The following is an 18,235-nucleotide window of genomic DNA, read 5'->3' as shown; positions in this document are numbered from 1 at the left end:
TGAGTGGAGCCTTCCTGCCTTCTCAAGAAAACAAATTTCAATAACCACTTCAGCTACACAGCAACAGATGAGGCTGGCGGGACTCTGGACACCAGGATTTATCTTGCAGAGATGAAGGTCACCTCATAACTCACAGTCTGTATAAACAGTAGTGGATAAATAAATGTCTCTGCAGCCTGTCCCTGAGGAAATAATAGCTTCAAGTAAATCCTCCTGTTTCTAAATACATCAACTGGGTGAGAAGTACAAAAATATCTGGGGATCTATGACTTTCTTTTATCTGCCAATGTAAAGTGGATTTTTAAAAAATTTTTATTGAAATATAGTTGATGTTAAGTTTCAGGTGTACAGCAAAGTGATTCAGTTATACATGCATACATATATTCTTTTTCAGATTTTTTTTTCCATTATAGATTATTACAAGATATTGAGTAGAGTTCCCTGTGCTACATAGTAGGTCCTTGTTGGTTATCTATTTTACATACAGTTGTGTGTATATTTTAATCCCAAACTCTTAATTTATCCAGCCCCCACTCTGGTAACCCTAAGTTTGTTTTCTACATCTGTGACTCTGTTTCTCTTTCGTAAATATGGTGTGTGTGTGTATAAATATATATGATGGAATATTACTCAGCCATAAAAAAATGAAATAATGTCATTTGCAGCAACATGGATGGACTCAGACATGATCATACTAAGTGAAGTAAGTCAGACAAAGACAAATATCATACGATATTGCCTCTATGTGGAACCTAAAGTGGATTTTTCATTAATTCAAGAATGCCATTCTAAATACACCCAACTCTGAGGACCGTGCAGAGCCCACAGGGCTGTGCCTGCCCCTCCCACAAAAGCTGATCAGAACAGGACAGTGTATGACACCAGATCCACTTATTAAACTCACCACCACCGCTTTGCTTTACCAAAGCAGGTACAGAATGTAAATGCCTATGGAACCACAAGGACCTGTCATTTCTCATGTGGCCACAGCTGCCTGCAAGTCTCTGTACCCAGTGGGTGAGCAATAAATGCTGGGTCTGGCTGGAGCACAGGGTGCCTCGTGCAGGGAGGGGGTTGCTCAGAACGAGGAAGGTGATGTGCTCCGTGGGCAAGGACTTACATGACAAAAACTCATTGAACTTAACAATCATCACTTGATTAAAAAATATTCTTAGGTACAGGAGATGATTTCCTTTTTTTATTACTGAAAATAAAGCATTTACTTTTAAAGGTGGCTTGGAAAAGGAATCAAAAGAAACAGCATAGAGATTTAATGCAAATCAACACACATCACCCCAAACACCAAGGCAGAGCCAGAAACCACATGTGTTAATACAAAAGTAGGAAACCCAAAATGACTGAAAGAAAAGATTAAAAGTTAATGCTCTCAGCAAACATCAACGCACCCCAGTATCAATCAGTAAGAACTGAATCACATAAGTGGATTTTGCAGATAAATATTTTTTCCATTTCAGGCACAAAAGCCTTTAACCTTCTGAAAAGAGGAATTATTCTAAAATTAAGACATACCATAAAACGTTGCCTGAATGTATTCAACAAGTTTATCAAGCAGTCGTTATGATACTATTTGGTATTACATAAATGTCCTCAGGCACTAATGACATGTGTAGCTATGATAAATGGGCAAGATGAATGTACTAGTTTCATGGAAGTTCTTCCGTTTCCCTCGCTAGCAATGTCCTTCCTTGCTGCAGTGTCTCTCCCATTACTCACAGCTACAAGGCTAAACGTTCTTGAGATGCGGTTCACCAATACAGGGAAACTCGTGCCTGTTCCCTGGCTGCCTCTAACACTAGGGCTCTGCTTGCAATTTTGATCTCTCACCTGCTCTCCCGTTTGCTTCTCCTTTCGTTTCTGCTGTAGGGCTGTCCTGACAGCATTCTGGGCTTCTGGTCTACCCACCGTCCGAATCCCCTCTTGATTTCAGACTGTGTGCCCACTCTTTGACCCACACACTTTTGTCCCTCCCTCTGCACTCTGAGTAGAGCCAGCTTTCTAAGTAGGGTTGACCCATAACCCCCAGGCACTTTCTATATCCCAGGCTCTCACTGTGACCTTGACCACTGACTTGAAGTCTTTAGCTAAGTCTACACCCATCTCATATCTCTGCCAGAAGGTTGCTCAATCACAGCTCCCAATGCTGGGCTGGAAACCCTAAAGCCCCCAGGAACCCAACCCTACACTAATGATTGTCCCTTACCTGCTGCCTTACTTGATTCACAGTTGTCTAGTGGGACCTGCCTTTCCTTAGAAATAAAGCATACAAGCTTAGGACGGCAATCTGGTCCTCAGATAACTTTCTCTTTTCAAGGCTGTGGACTCTGTTACAAATGCTTATCATTAATGATTCCAGGGCACCCTGCATCAAACAGTACCTCTAGGTTAAGAGGGGATCACTTTGTGCAGATACCACACATTTTCTTACTTCTTTATAGATGTCCCTGTGCTCCCTTGTCAACCTCTGAGAATCTCTCCCTCTGCTCATACATAAGAAATACCACCCACCTCAAAATCATCCATGGCCACATGTGGGGTGAAAATAAAATGTTAATATTTTTAAACAATTAAAATATTGTTGACAATGTTCTGTCCTGATGACATTAAAATATTAAACAGTTTAAAAATAATGCTTAGTGAACGAAGTTTTAGAAACAAGTTTTCCCTTGCGAATCATGGCTCAGATTTCCTACACCTTAAATTATTTCTACTAGGTTTCAGTTGTAAGCACACAAATTTCTTACTTGTGAAAATGCATCTGTTTTTGTTCCAAACTATGTGAAAACTCTTAAACTCTCTTGTTTAATATACTGAAAAAGAAGCCGGACATTTTGAGAGGTAGCTGCATACACACATTGGTTTTTTATATTTTGGTCTCAAATATCCATATCTATCTGTTATACCTTATTAAACCTCTCCAAATTTCAGAAAGGAACTTGAAAACTATAAAATACATCCCTTTATCCCCAGCCCTAACTTCCATTTTCTTAAGGTCACTTTTTGATCAGCATTTAAAAGGAAAAAAAAAAGAAAACTGGTAATAATGTGTACAAGTCCCACCAGTTTCGAAAGCAAGTCAACAAAATGAAAAATTTTTAAATCCAAGAGCAAAGACCATAATGATTATGAGTTTGATTATGATTATAAATCTGCTACTCCAATATTTATGTTATTCATGAATGGTAATGCCAGAAACTTTGAACTCGAGAGGAAGGGCAGTATTTTCTAAAAGGGCTTGCCCATTAGATTTCTGGTCACTGGAAATCTTTAAAACACATGATTGTTAGCCATGTAGTACATGCAGTATTTTCCAGTCAATGCCAAACCCTCTCATTTACGTTATGCAGTTCATCCAAGAAAGATGCCCAGACATAATTACTGAATTAAGCTGGAGAAACATCAAAAACTAGATTTCTTGACATCCATTCTGATTCTATATTCTAGCATTCGTTCGTTCACTCGTTTGGCATTCATTAGAAACCACTGGGGTTCCACACACCGTGCCACTAGGTGATGCACAGAATACACACAAAAACTGCATTTGTCGAAAGGGAGAAGGAAAAGACATGAAGAACAGCCATGGAAGATCCAGGTTTAGAAAAAATTTCAGAACAAACACTATTTTTACTTGTAGCTTCAAAATATTATAACCACCAAGATGACGGCAGTCCAGGGATTTAAAGGAGTGAAACTTAATTTTGAATATAAAAAGCATGAGACTTAGAATGACGAAGAAAAGATTCTGAGAAGGTGGAACTGTAAATTTAGTTAGGGAGACTGGGTCTTAAGATACTGGATTGAGGATTTTAAGTCTGATTTCAGAGGCGAAAGGAGTCATTCAGCACTCCCAACAAACAGACTTTTATGATAAAAAATTCAACACCAGTCAATTTCTAAATAAGCCAATACACAGACCATCTGAGCTCTTTGTGTGCATAAATGTACATCCATATTAGTATATAAGAAAGGGTACATAGTATATAAGATATTCTCATTGAAAAACAAATGTATCACTACTAGACCATTTACTTCAGGCTGTTAATGCAGTCAGAGTACATGCGTTCATTTACAAACACCAGCTAATCATTCTCAATTCTAAGTGGGGAGAGGGAGACAGAGACAGAGACAGAGAGACAGAGAGAGAGTTCCTGGTTCCTGAAATGATTCACAAAACCGATTATCTACTGAGAGATAATGGGAAATGCACTGTGGGTTGAAAGATACATTCTGGCCTTTGCAAAGCTCTAGAGAATCCTTCACACCTCTAAATTATTGGATCAAGAATGATGTTATTCCTGAGATCAGGAGTAAGCAGTAAATCCTCAGGACATTTACAAACGTGCCTGTCACATTCACGACATACTGTTTATTCAAACGAACTGGAGTCCAGTTAAACTGTTTACAGAAAAACTCCTTAAGACAGGCTGGCAATGTCATTCCCATCTACATTCATGGCTACACATTTTATTTTTGTCCTGAAGTAGTTTTAAATTGATCAGAAGTAAAAATACCATTCATTTTATTGGAGGGCTGTCTTACTAGCCTACCTTAACAATTACTCTTCAGGGAACCTTATTTTCAGTCGAATGACAATGTAAAAGAGATTATATACACATCAACTTCCGTAATCCACACGAATTTCATCAGCTTTCTTCTCTCCTGACCCCACGGAGCTTTCACTCACTCCTACTAATATACACTGACTGCACTGAGAGTAGCTTGGTTTGGTTTATAATATTCAAGCCGGTAGAAAGAATAACAGCAATGAACACACTGTAAATACTTGTGAGCACTTCCCTTGTATTATTATTTTCCCCTCACAACAGACTATGGGGTAGGATCCATCTCAGAGAGGAAACTAAGGCACAGAGAAGTTAAGTTACCTAAGCAAGAACACACAGCTAAAAAGAGGAGCCAGGACTCAAATCCATGTGGTCTGACGCTAAGTACATGATCTAGCCATCAGATTACCTAGTTGTGTGTGATTAGTTATCAGGTTATGGCCCAGACCAGGAAGCAAAGACCAAAATGGATCTTTGCGTTTTTTATTGCTAATGGTAAACAAACAAACAAACAAAACCCTTATAACCTATAAGCTCCTAAGATGCTCTCAAAGACAGATATTGCCAAGTTAAAAAGTGATAGCTATTAATACCGACCACTTACTGAAAACCTCCAATTTCTGCTGTCAATTCAGAGCACTTTTCAATGGTTTATGAAAAAACCGTCAGAGAGAAAATTTTGACACTAAAATTACCTCCCAATGTTTAGATATAAAGCCAATCAGTCTTTATCAACAATGAACCATTATATTTTTACTAACTGCTTTCGTGTTCTTTAAGCCACAAAGATTTAAAAAATGTGTCCAGTAAATGCCTATGATGCTCTACAAGGTATCCATCATCGATACCTATCTCTCATAACATTATCAATGTTAACCCAGACAGGTTTACCTGATAAATGTGGTTCATCTAGTAAACGTCCCCAGCTGCAAAGTCCCCATGAGTCTCAACCTGCCAGTGGTATCTCTCAATACTCTATGTTAAGCACTAACCTGTGTACTGAATGAAGAAAAAAAAGAGGAGGATGTGGTTCCCAACATCGAGAAGCTTGAAATTTAGTTAGAAAATGACAGAGATGTGATAAATACATGTACAACGCTGGCAAAAGAAGTCTGGACAAAACACAATATACCTGGTTGTTCTGCCTTTACAGTTTGGCTGGTGTCCCACTTTATTTCACATGTGAGACAGAGGACATCAGACAACCTCAGAGCATCCCCAGGTACTCACTGGTCCCCTAAGTGCCTCTGAAGGGACTACCAGCCCTGGGAAGAAAGCACAACCTGACTCTGGAAGAATCAAGCATCGCTATTCAAGAAACACTACTGTACAGAGCTGCCTTAATATTGGTCATTGGCAGAATGACGAAGCTTCGGGGTAAATACTGAGGTTCTCTATGAAACAGATAAGTGACAGAGTATTAATCTATGGAAGGAGGAGAAGGTATTACTAATTGAGAGACAAAAGACAAGGAAAAAGAAAGAACATTCGATCATCTTAGGTTCAACTCATCTCTCAAATGCCTCCTGGATCTTAACCCACTGCTCTCCATCTACTTTAGAGGCTGGAAGCATTGCCAATTACGGTCTTACGATTTAGTATGTGCTGATCACAGACTCCCAAGACAGCTGATGCTTCTTGCCAGCCCTGCTTCATGGGATAAATACACCCCACACGATATAAAAATATGAAGAATGTGGCACAGGGGAGAGGGAGTTCAAACTAATTAACACAACACAATTAAAATGCACTTGGTGAGGATTTTCATGTAAGAAAAGCAGTGCCTCATTTCCTGTGCAGAAACCTAATTCTTACAGCCTGAGTTCCACAATCAAATGCTCCAGGAATTTCCTTAATGGTGGCCATCTGATCCTCAATCTTTAATCCTCCGGTTCTTTCTTTTTGCTTATGTTGATATGAAAAAAAATGGACAAAAAAACTGATAATGCAATTCAACACCCCTCCACATTCTTTTTAAGGACTAAAATCTCTGAGTGCATCATACACAAAAACACTGCACCGTATAATTTTTTCAGTTCCAACATGCCAGTTTTGGGTCCGTAGGGACCTCAAACATTGCATAGGCATCTTTTCAAAGGCTTCAATTAATTTGCATAATTTCCAAGAACAGGCTTCAGAAAAGTCAGAGGAAGGTTTTACTTAGTACTACATTCAAATCAATATATAATGACCTAGGCTTTAATTCCTTTATTCATATCAGCATGCTATGTTACGCTAAAAAAAAAAATCCAATGCAGTTCATCATACTGTTCCTCTTTTTGCTTTACGAAAGACCTAGTGCTCACATGTTCATTAGATAATTAGCCTCATTATATTAGTTGCATCTAAAAATGTCCATTAGGATGCCAGCATTTATTAAATCAATAGCATTATTATATTTCAATTCCATTGCACTGAATTAAACTCAGCCAATGAAATATTTATAACAAAAAGGTAATAAAACATCTATAAGCTGAACACTAATAAGCGTTTCCATTTTTTTACTTACAGCTGTAAACAGCAATTTTATCAACTAGTCCTGCGTTCAATCAAGTTAAAAAATAGTCATGAGAAAATGTAGTACTATATACTTCAACCTGAACCACAAGAATTCATAACAGGCGATTATAGCAGGACTATTTCCACAGTAAGTCCAAAAACTGGTACACTGGTTGTTTTAAAACAACAGGGGCAGGGCTTCCCTGGTGGCGCAGTGGTTGAGAGTCCGCCTGCCGATGCAGGGGACAAGGGTTCGTGCCCCGGTCTGGGAAGATCCCACGTGCCGTGGAGCGGCTGGGCCCGTGAGCCATGGCCGCTGAGCCTGTGCGTCCGAAGCCTGTGCTCCGCAATGGGAGAAGCCACAACAGTGAGAGGCCCGCGTACCGCAAAAAAAAAAAAAAAAACAGGGGCAATGAGGATGCCTTTCATTAACACTTATGCACCATAAAAGCATTGTAAGCGGCAAGAAATTCAACCTTACTTACAGCACCACTATGAGAAAAAAACAGAGCCTATGCTGTGGGTACAGGTAAACAGTGATTACACTGTCTGTTCTTAAGCTTAGTTACTTCTCTCCTAATGAGCTAGGGTATCTCCACACGTGTCCAGCCTGAGGGCTGTGGGCTAAAGAAAACCACAGTCGGGGCTCTGGGGGTTAGCTTTTCCCCAGCCTCACACCCCACTGCCAGATGCCGTTGACAAAATTATTGCTGGGTGTTCCCTTCTACTGAGAGCCCTCAATGCAACTCAACTGTTGTCATGGAAACAAGGCCAATGGCCCTGAACTGTCTCCCCGCATGTGGAATCCAGCTTTCAGAGGGAGAATGAAGAGTCAGTGATGGGCAAGGCTGACTCTGTGTCCTGCCCTTTCTGGACACAGCAGGAGCTACTGAAACACAGGGGCTTAAGTCCATCTGTGTTCTTTCTGCCACAGGTGCAGAAGATTCCCAATGGGAAAGTGCCAACTGCCAGCCAGCCTGGCACAGATCTAAGAACAGTGAAAATCTCAGGCATCGTCCTCAAATCCCAGCTGCCCTTGCCTTCCATGGGTCAACCTACCTCCTGGTAAGAAAAGCACCCAGTCTCTAGCCAGGGTTTCTCCACCTGGGCACTGCTGGCATCCTGGGGCAACTGATGCCTTGTTAGTAGGGGCTGTCCTGTGCACATAGGATGTTCCGTCCATCTCCAGCTTCTACCCACAGATGCCAGTAGCATCTCTCCCAGCTCTGTGTCATCATCAAAATGCCCCCAGACACTGAGAGAACTACCAGACCCTCCCCCGCTGAGAACCACTGATTTAGATACAGTTAAGCCTAAAGTCGGTTAAGATTTGCATTTGGGTCCTGCTTCCACCATAGGCTCTGTGTGAGGTAGGACAGCTTCTCTGATTTTCCTCAAGTTACAGGAAGACTAATAATACCTGCATGTCGGGTTATCGTGAGGATAATGAGATTAAGTGTGGGGAGTGGCTGGTACCATTTCTTCCGTCCTGTCTGGGCTCAACAACTGAAGCGACGGTCGACATCGCTGCAATGACTTTCCACTGGAGGATGATGTGGGCGTCCAGGTGAAGTCTTCACGGCTTTATTTGCGTTTTTATTCTGTACGCTATCCTGAAGGGTCTGAGCACGTTAATATACTGTATATCCCAAAGATATCCCAAAGGTGTGTAACTTACTACAGGAGAACGAGGAATTGTGACGCGTCGGTCACGCCCTGCTCACCACCCCCCTGGCTGACGGACCTGAAGTCTCCCAGGAGCCCTGGAGGCTCAGAAACAACCAAGGTCCAGCAAGTGGACTAACTTGTACAAAACCACAAGGGAAGTGATCAAATGTTCCAAATTCCTTTGCAAAGGCGCCTTACGTGCGCCACGTATGCTTGTGCTTACTCTGAGCACAATCAAGATAATTAGGCAAAAAGTAATTCTGTTGGAATCTGGAAATCTCTCCACCGACTCCAAGCATGACATGTTCTTAAATACTGGGGGGGCTTTAAGTCAGGTTTCTACTATTCTAAACTCATCCATTCCTTTTATTTAATGTTAAACACAGAACATTATCTATTCATGTAAAAGTTTATGTGATTTGTTGAAACAGACTCACAGACATAGATAACAAACTTACGGTTACCAAAGGGGAAAGGGGAGAGGGATAAATTAGGAGTTTGGGATTAACATATACACACTACTGTATATAAAACAGGTAAACAACAAGGACCTACTGTACAGCACAGGGAACCATATTCAATATCTTGTAATAACTTATAACGGAAAAGACTCTGAAAAAGAATATATATGTATAACTGAATCACTTTGCTGTACACCTGAAACACTGTAAATCAACCATACTTCAAAAAAATTTTTTAATAAAATAAAATAAAACATTTTTAAAAAGTACACACACACAAATGAACACATGTAAAACTGGGGCCATCTGAGTAAGATCATGGATTGTATCAATGTCAATATCCTGGCTGCAAAACTGTGTTTTTTTTCCAAGATGTCACCATTGGGGAAAACTGGGTGAAGAGTAGGTATATGGGGTCTCTCTGTATTATGTCTTACAACTGCATGTGAATGTACAATTATCTCAATAAAAATTTCAGTTTAAAAAAAAAGGTTATCTGATTTGTTTATGTGGGGTCTTCTGGTTATAAATGGAGCCGGAGAAGAAACAGGGGGCAGAGTTTCACCTTATCCTTGACTTTGTGCCATTGACGCGGAAATTCATTGTACACTGGCTGCCCACGGGAGGAAAGAGAGAACTCGCAGGACGGAAGGATGCCCACACTTTCATTTACACCTGCAGCTCACACAAACCTCTGCACCAGGGGGCCTTTCTCAGGCAGGAGGGAATATGCGGAAGGTTCAGTAGCTGGGGCCCCATCATATGTGGTCCTCATTTTCCGTTAGATTTTAAACCTCTGTAGACAGAATGAACTTAAACTTCTCTTTACATCCATCTGCCTACTTGAGATCCTGCAATTTACAACTGCCTATCCATGAAAGAAAAGATGGAGATTAAAAGTACGACCTAGGGGACCTCCCTGGCAGTCCAGTGGTTAGGACTTCGCCTTCCAATGCAGGGGGTGCATATTCAATCCCTGGTCGGGCAGCTAAGATCCCACATGCCTCGTGGCCAAAATACCAAAACATAAAACAGAAGTGATATTGTAACAAAAAATAAAGACAAAAAAAAAATGGTCCACATCAAAAAAAAAAAAATCTTAAAAAAAAAAAAAAAGTACGACCTAACCTACAAAAAAAAATAATCTGTCCGTGTTTTGAGGGGAAAAAAACCCTGCCTCCATACAACTATACTATCATTTATTATCAAATCATCCACAGAAAAAAGAATTATGATCAATTCTTAATTATTCTAACTAATGCCGAGTAGCATGGAAAATCTAGAAGAAATTAAAATATGCTATGACAATCACTTTGAAATGCATCTGCTTCATAAATAAGAGATCGATGTCCCCTCCTCGTATCCCAACACCCGTGACATGAAGTTCATGCAAATATTATCTTGCTTTCCCTGAAACCCAGGAACTGGAGAGAGCCGGAATAATCAGGGGCCAACAGAAGCCATTTGGGAAGGATAACTCTCAGCTCAGATAACTAAGAGTGGACTGTATTTTTAAATTCTTAGTGTTTAGAATTAAAAGCAAGTCGCTATCTAGCAGATGCAGGCAGCAGTGTAGGGGGCCCTGAAATCAAGCCATTATTGAGTGAATTCTTTATACATCTGGCCTTTGCGATTTTCATCGTTACCTTTACTGTTGGACCAAAGTTGCCCTCTTTAGCAGGTCTCACCAGATTTTTTCCAACATGCATAAAAACATGATGTCCCTGTGGCGCTTTCTGAGTTAACGTAATGCGTGGGTTGCAGTTCAAGGACCCAGAGCACATGAAAAATAACACAAACAAGCCCCTCCTCTGGTTTCTGAAAGTGGCAAAGGATGGGCATGACACAAACTGAACATCTCTGCGATTCACCATCCCCGAGAGACTTTAACAAACCTCTCCAAGTCTTTAAAGAGATGAGAAGGACAAACGAGGGAATGGCAGAGGGCAAGCTCCCAGGTCTGGGTGTTCGGGGCCAGAGCTGGAGGTAAGCCAGCCTGGGACCAGCTGCTGGGCAGAAACTCAGAAGTCAGGCCAGCAACACCAGCAGGATACAGGGGTCGAGCCACCCGTCCAGTCACAACATGACCTACTGTCTAAGACAGACTCTCTTTCAAAGAACCACTGGGGTTTCAGTTGGTGAGAAGGAAATAGCAACCAAGAGTCACACAAACACTTACTGCTAAATTATTTGATAGCAGACACCCTGCCAGGTGGGACAGGGAATGTCATGCTCAAGAAATTAAGTTCTGGCCCTACGTAGGTGGCCTCGAGCAAATTCTGGGAGAATCCAAGGATCCTAGTCCCTGAAGGCCAAACTCAGCTACGAGTTTTGTATTGCTGCTGTATTTAGCTACCAAAAGAGAGCAAAAGTCGGTCACCATAGAAACCGCAACCTGACAATCTATGGTAACAGCGGCTCACACCCTTTCTTACCCCTTTGGCTGGACCAGATGACTAATTCATTTGGCTGGACCAGATGGAATGAGAAAGGAAAGCTTTTCACTCTTAACCTTCTCTCTCTGGCCTGTAACCTAGGTCTCAGATGCGAAAATAGACAAGGAGTTCTCTCCTAAAGGCGGAATCTACAAATGCACCAACAGATACATAATTCAAAGCTGAAAAGAGCTAAAGAAATAACAGATGTGGACTGTTCCGTGTATTATGAGCACAGCCTGAACACTCTCAACAGAGAAGAAATATGTGCATGGAAGGCCTTTCCTTATGTGTTTGTGTAAAAATATAATAATGGTCACATGTAGCATCTTTTTTTCTCAATTAGCCTTCTCTCAGCGGCCCCTTCTTTCTGTTTATTAAACATGACTTATGGGGAAAGCAAGAAGCAATGAAGCAAGTGAGACAGGAATCACTTGAGACCAAAGCAAGCTGAATTTAACTTACTGCTTTGCCATTAGTGGAAGCCCTTTATTTACAGATGTCAAGGGCACTTTTAATGCGTATCAGTTATAGATACACAATTCTGGATCCATTCAACCGCTACCCAAGTCAAAGGAGCCTGGGTATTTTATCCAAGTACTGGACCAGGTACACTTTTTTACCTGCTGTGAGTCCTGATGAAGTGAAAGCCTTAGTTATCATAACCTCGACTCCCTATAGCCTCCACCTTGGCCACAGATATTGATGGGGAATTGGTCAGGGAGGCAACAATGGAAGGGAACATAGCTAGTATCGTGGGTGTACGTGTCTCACTGAAAATCACATCTCTCCTCAGCCTCCAATGAAACGGAAATAACCCGGAAGCATCACGTCATCACCGTCCAACCGCATCCCATCCGTTCACAGCTACAATCATATCAGAGGAATCGCGTGTGATATTAGGAAGGCATGCACAGCAGTGGAAAAACAGACGGAGCATAAGGCAGAAACCTGTCATTTATGGCCAAGTCTGTCCCTAAACTAACACGTTCCCCCCAGGGTGTTCTTTAAGCTCCTTGTGTGTCCACTGATCTATGTGTTTAAAGAGGAAACAATACATACACCATACACCGTAGCACCTGACACTACGTTATTGTCAAGACCCTGAGAGATCATAGGGCCAGATGCTTTGAAAAGAAAAAACCCACAGGCAACATACAGGAGGCAATATTCCCTCTACTCTGTGATCACGTCCAGCAAGAAGCAAACATTGGCCCTGTAAGCTCACCTGCAATGGGGTGGCATAGAACGTGGGGGGTTTTATGCTGAGCTGTTTTCTTAATTTCAATTCATCCCTAATCTTCTTCTCGGTGCTCTCAACTATTTCCTCCACTTAGCCAAGAACTGACCTGGGGTATTTTTAGCTGATCATGAAAGTACCAGTTTGGTACTGAACCCGCCAAACAGGACCCATCAAGCCCTTTGCTTCCTCTCTGTACAAAGTCATCCCTGTTATTCGGAACCACTCACGGGGACTTACTTCATTCAAGCTGTACTGACGACCTCTCCTGAGCCTTTAACTTTCTAAGTTGAGATCTGTACTTAGTTTTTCACTAACCTACTCAAGAATGGGTATTGAGTGCTTAAGACGGACTGCACTGTTCAAGGCACCGGGTGGCGCAGTCATGAAAATAAACAATCTCCTTTCACGGAGGGTACATTCCAGGAAGAAGAAACAGACCAGACGCAGAGAAAGCAAACTGATGCAGACTATGTGGGCGGATAAACGCCGAGCAGGCTGTGGGGAGACGGAGGTGAGGGTGCTTTTTTAAATTTTAAGCAGAGACTTGAAGAAAGAGAGGGAAGAAGCTTTGAGGCATTGGCCAGAGGGACCACTTTCTAGGCAGCGTCACTGCAAAGGCCTGAGGACTTAGTGTGTTGGACGGACAGCAGGAAGCCGGCGGGTGGAGCAGAGCGTATGAGAACCTCGCGCAGCAAAGCGGCTCAGAGGGCACATCACACCTGAGTCAGATCAGAAGCCACATAAGCGATGGAGTGACATGATCTGAATTTTGTTTTAAAAGAATCTGTCTGGCTGCTCTTGGAAGAACAAACTGTAGAAGGGCAGTGAGTAACAAGCCCAGAAATAAACTCTGAAATGAATGCAACAGTCCAGGGAGGATGATAGCTTACACTAGGGTAGTGGTGATGGACAAAGTGAAGGGTGATTGAACTCCAGATGGAATTTGAAAGTAGAGCCAACAGACTGTGTGAAGGGACGGAACGGAGGTGTGAAGAGAAGAGCCAACACATGTAGCAGGCCTGAGACTGCAGGCCCGAGAAAGGTCTGCTTCCAGGATCAGGTCTTGGCTGGCCTATGGGGACACAGCTGATAAACTGAACCCGACAATGACATGAAATCTTCCCTAAATGTAAGAGTGGTCTACTGTGCCTACAGGGTTTGTACCAACCATATGGTTTATACTGACCCCCCCCCCAGTTTTCCTCTGGGAGTCTGGAAGATGGGTACGTGCTGGGCAAGATGGGTACCCACACAGCTGGCCCCCCGTGACAGCCCTGGGCAGTGAGTCTCTCATGAGCATCCCTAGCACATGTTGGCCCAACACGCTATGGGAGGAATTAAGAAGTTGCCTTGGGCAACTTCTCTGGGAGACCACTCTTGGAAGCGTGTGTGTGGGTTTCCAGAATTCACCCCATGAAACTTTTCCCTTTGCTGATTTTGCCATCTGTCTTTCACTATAATAAACTGTAACCGTGATTATAACAACCTTGAGTCCTAGTGAATTACCAAACCTGGCGGCAGATCTAGGGACCCCGACATAGAAGGCATGCAAGGTTTATGGCCCCAGCTCAATGCTTTATTTAGAGTTCCTTCGACTCTTCTGCAAATCTCTAAATAGCTTCTTTGGTATTTCAAACACCAAAGGTTTTAAATATTTTGTTAACAGAAAGAATGAAAAAAAAATTCAAACAACTTCACTTTTTTAAGGGGTAAAAATGAAGAACGATTTTAGTGACATTTCAAATAATGTTCTTTCCTTGCAATTACAAGGTGTAGTCACAAATGAGGTGCACTGAAAAGCCCCCGCTTTAGCTGGACTGAACATCTGTATTCCTCTAAGGGGAAAGTACTGTATTTCAATTACCTGGCAAATTAGGAACTGCTGTTTCTTATTTGCAGGTCTTTTTGATGTATATAGGAGTTGTCAGTGAAACTTCTATAACTTAACATTTGCAAACAAGAGGGGTCACAAATGAAGATTACAATTTACAAGAACAGCAGAAAATGAAAAGTAGCAGTAATTATAAAAGGCTTATGAGCGCCTCACACATGAAATACTACCTTCATTATAGTTAGACTCTGATTGTCTAGTCTCCCTTGGCCCTATTTTTAAAACTTAACTAAATTACCTCACATCTACTCCTTATATTGTAGTAAATACTTAGTGAATTAGAACTGAAGCAGTATAAAGATCCCTGGCCAAAAAACTGGATTAGCCCTGTATTAACTTCATTTCATGACAGAAACAAACTCTGAGAGAAACCCACCCTAGTAGTCCTTTGTGAAGACAAAGTAAAAAGCTTTTATTGAAATTGGGGCATTTCACTTTATTTGACAGTGGGATGTGTCATAAGTTAATCATATGATGGCTTGCAAAGGTAATATAATAAGTAAAAAAGAAAGCTAGTGAGAGACCTTGCTGATTTGCAGTGCAGGAATATATACTAAATATTTTTCTCAAATAAATTAGCATTGATATATGGATTATTCTCAGCAAGTCTACTGGGTCTCTAAATAATGAGACTGGTTTACGAGAAAAAAATGTTCATTATTCATGTTTCAATAACAAAAAATATATTTTAATCCCTTCCCCTTTTTTTGGCACTCATTTCATTAATTACTTATTTTTCTTCTAAATATATGCTTTGAAATTTACCTGCATTTTCCAAATAGGGAAGTCAGAATTCTCAGTAAAATATGGCAACCAAAAGTCACTTAAAGTGTTCTCTCAAATTAAGGACAATAAATCTCTCATTTTGATTAAAATGAAGCTACTGTTAAGAGAGCTTGAACCTTATCCCATGGCCCCGTGCAATGCTTCTGAACTTAATTACCTCCATTTAAGTGGAATTACTTGGTAGAGAATATTACTATGTGGTTTCTTAAATTACTGTACATCCATGAAGTGCGGTTGTACTGGGTGGAACAGCAACCCCTAAAAAAAAGGCATATCCACCCAGAACCTGCGAATGTGACCTGATTTGGAAACAGGGACTCTGCAGATGCGCTCAAGTTAAGCTGCGGTCACACTGCCTTAGCACAGGCCCAAATCAAACGACCAGTGTCCCTAAGGGGGAAATTTGGACAGACACGTAGAGAGAAGGCCACGTGGGGACAGAGGCAGAGATTGGAGGTCTGCTGTCACACCCAAGAAATGGTAAGGACTGCAGGCAACCCTCTGCAGAAGTGAGAACAGACTCACGGGACAACGTCTCCCTCAAAGCCTTCAGAGGGAGCGTGGCCCTGCTCACACCTCGGTGTTTACCTCTAGCCTCCAAAACCATGACAGAATAAATTTCCCTTGTTTCCAGCTATCCAGTTTGTGGCACGTTATTACAACGGCCTTAGGAAACTAATAGTGGTTGTTCTCAGGATTTCAAAATTAAGTGTATAAATATTCCCTCCATACAAAGTCTGGTTCAGAAAATTGCCCCTTTCTTTTCTGTCAAATTGAAATTAAAAAAAACATTTGTAAAAGCGTCTCACAAGCTCTAAGAACACAGAATTTTCAATTCAGCTAATTTTTATTTATTAATTGCCCACTCCATACATCCTGTAGGCCCTGTGAAAAATAGAAAATATTCAGTATCTACTCTTAAAAGCAACTACTGTACAGCACAGGGAACTCTGCTCAATATTCTGTAATAATCTAAATGGGAAAAGAATTTGAGAAAGAATACATGTGTGTGCATGACTGAATCACCCTGCTGTACACCTGAAACTAACACAATATTGTTAACCAACTAAACTCCAATATAAAATAAAATATTTTTTAAAAAGCAACCATTAATTATAAACAAAATATTGAGGACAGGGAGAATTCTCACGTACTCCATAAAAATAGTAGTCTGATTTCTAACAGAAAAACATTAAAGTGAGGGAAGGAGGCAACTGTACTTTAAAGGAAAATATAAACAATTATGAAACCCTGGAATCGGGTCAAGAGAATTATGTAGAGAGTAACTGCTCAATAAACATTTACTGAGTTACTTAATTATTAGTTTAAAATATATGAGGATTATTAATGTTTATATATTTTGAGTCTTAGTATCCATAGTTCTAAATAATAAGTGCATATCCAATTAATCTGTAACTACATTAACTCAAAGTATTTCAAATCGGTGAGTTAAATGCATTTGTCCATTCAATAATTCATCGTATATTTGAGAAATATTTACTGAGTATGACTATAGCCAAGGAGTTATGTTTCATTGAATGAAAGATGTGGGAGTTTACCCTACAGTCCAAGCTACAAGACTTTAAAAAGGGGAGTCCCACATGAAGACGGCTGACTAAAAACACACATTAATTTCACCTCTTCCTAAACTCTAACCAAAATTACAGTAAAGACGTGAAGCCCCTTGAACAGAAACTAAATAGAAGCTAAAATGCAGGTGAACAAGAAGCAACTAATTTAACATATTCAACAGAGCCAAGTCCCAAGCCTCCTACAGAAAAGCTGAGACCCAGCCTAATGAACAGGGCAGGACCTTCAGGAGGCTGAGCAACCGGTAACAGCAGGTATGTATGCAACTGGGGGCGAGTGGGAGGTGATAGAATAAGATGCGTGGGGAGCTGTCTAGGAAGCAGTTGGACCCCAGGTATCCTCCCCTCCCTGACTCTACAGACCAGTGGTCCTCCAGTTTCCTCAGAAGAGGATGAAGCAGGTGGTCCCTGGTCTGTGGATACAGGAAAATACAAACTCAGCACGGAAACCCCAGGCTCTATTCTTGCCACTCAGCTCCTAGAATGCGGGCAGCTCGACCTTGAACCCCAGGTGGGAAGTTGAAATTCTCCTCCTTGGAAATCACCTAAAGAGGAAAAACCATCATACGAAGAAGTAGGCTCCACACAAAGAAGGTCCCCTACATGGACCAGTCCTGCCCTCAGCTTTCCAGTCTCCCTCCTACTCAAGAGCGCACAGTCAAGGATTCTCAGATCTCCAAGGAAAGCCTCTAGCAAGAAAGTTAGAAACTAAAAGCAACATGGAGGAAACAAACTACTCTGGGAGAAGAAAACTTTAAAAAATCAATACTTCCAACAAGATAAAGTCATGCTTCCAGGCTGCAAGAAGAGGAGGCCATAAACAGAGCAGCATTCAGAGAAAAAGCGCCAGACAAGTGCTCGTAAAAACCCAACAGCACAAATGAGTGGAGAAAACCTCTGACAGTAGAGCAGAAACAGAGGAGACAATGAAAACCTGAAATGAAAAGAAGAAAAAGTTACATAGCCAGCCCAGGACTACCACTTGGTCACAGATGAAGAAGACAACAGAGAAAAGAGAGGTGGAAGGTGTCATTTTAGAAGAAGCATCCCCAAAATTAAAGGTATGAGTTGCAGACACCCGCG

At 41.3% G+C, this 18,235-nt stretch overlaps 1 protein-coding gene across 3 annotated transcripts in view; it reads right to left on the bottom strand.

Moving 5' to 3' along the window:
- SFMBT2 (Scm like with four mbt domains 2) overlaps positions 1–18,235 on the bottom strand; it is a 208,860-nt gene that overhangs the window by 80,908 nt on the left and 109,717 nt on the right. The window lies entirely within an intron of this gene.

The sequence above is a fragment of the Orcinus orca genome, chromosome 2 (genome assembly GCF_937001465.1).
Source record: "Orcinus orca chromosome 2, mOrcOrc1.1, whole genome shotgun sequence".
Taxonomy (NCBI): domain Eukaryota; kingdom Metazoa; phylum Chordata; class Mammalia; order Artiodactyla; family Delphinidae; genus Orcinus; species Orcinus orca.
The sequence above is the reverse complement of the archived record's forward strand: the minus strand, read 5'-3'. Positions and strand labels throughout refer to the sequence as shown.